At 32.3% G+C, this 900-nt stretch overlaps 1 long non-coding RNA gene across 1 annotated transcript; it reads right to left on the bottom strand.

Annotated features, from left to right (window-relative positions):
- Positions 1 to 237: 237 nt before the first annotated feature.
- On the bottom strand, positions 238 to 655 carry LOC129872073 (uncharacterized). Its single transcript, XR_008762406.1, has 2 exons — positions 595 to 655; positions 238 to 562 (listed from the first exon to the last, which is right to left on the bottom strand). It is a non-coding gene; the product is annotated as an uncharacterized LOC129872073 (long non-coding RNA).
- Between the last annotated feature and the right edge of the window lie 245 nt (positions 656 to 900).

The raw sequence follows: 900 nt of genomic DNA, 5'->3' as shown, positions 1-900 counted from the left end.
TTGATACCATATCGGTATCATATAGGACTAAGCTTAATTCTCAGTGATACTGCGTCAGTATATTGATACCCTATCGGTATCATATAAGATTGAACTCTTCTTTTAAGAAATAAAAATGAAACAACTAAGAGAAAATTATTAAAAGTCGCAATCTTATTTTTTAAATTCTAAATTAATAGAAAATATATTTGTAGACAATAAATTCACGTCGAAAAAATAATAATCAAGAACGAAAAATATCGCAACAATCGTAGTATTTGATATTTGAATATGAGTGTTACAATCTCTATGTATCCTCTGATTCGTCTTTTCGAATATAAATTCAAGGGCTCTTGAGCTTGATCTTGAATTTAGTTCAACTTGATGGATTTGATTTTGACTTGTTACTTCAATTCAAGGGGTTTTGAGCTTGATCTTTAATCTTGTGTTTGATCTTGATTTGTTGATTTGATGATTTTGAACTTCACTTGTTCTTGAATTTGATCTTGACTTGTACTTCAATTCAAGGGCTTTTGGGCTTATTCTTGAATCTGATAGTCTTGATCTTAAGTTGTTCTTGAATCTGATAGTCTTGATCTTAAGTTGTTCTTGAACTTGATAAACTTGATCTTGAATTCTTGAACTTGTAGCTTGTAGAGAAATCTGCGGCGTTTGATCCACGATCTCTCTTTGGCTTCTTGTTAGAATTTTGATGTCTTTTCAGAACTCCTATTTATTGTTGTAGAATAAAGGAGTTGTGATAAGAACAAGTTTTTCTCTGGCCAATCAGATTTGAGTGACATGGCAAATGGGCTTTAGCGAAATGGGATTGTCATTTTAACACATGGTATGATCCTATTGACTTATTTGTTTGACTTGGCATGACACGTCACTTGACACGTGGTGCCAAAATGGACCTCT

The sequence above is a fragment of the Solanum dulcamara genome, chromosome 11 (genome assembly GCF_947179165.1).
Source record: "Solanum dulcamara chromosome 11, daSolDulc1.2, whole genome shotgun sequence".
Taxonomy (NCBI): domain Eukaryota; kingdom Viridiplantae; phylum Streptophyta; class Magnoliopsida; order Solanales; family Solanaceae; genus Solanum; species Solanum dulcamara.
This window is presented reverse-complemented; position numbering and strand designations above follow the sequence as displayed.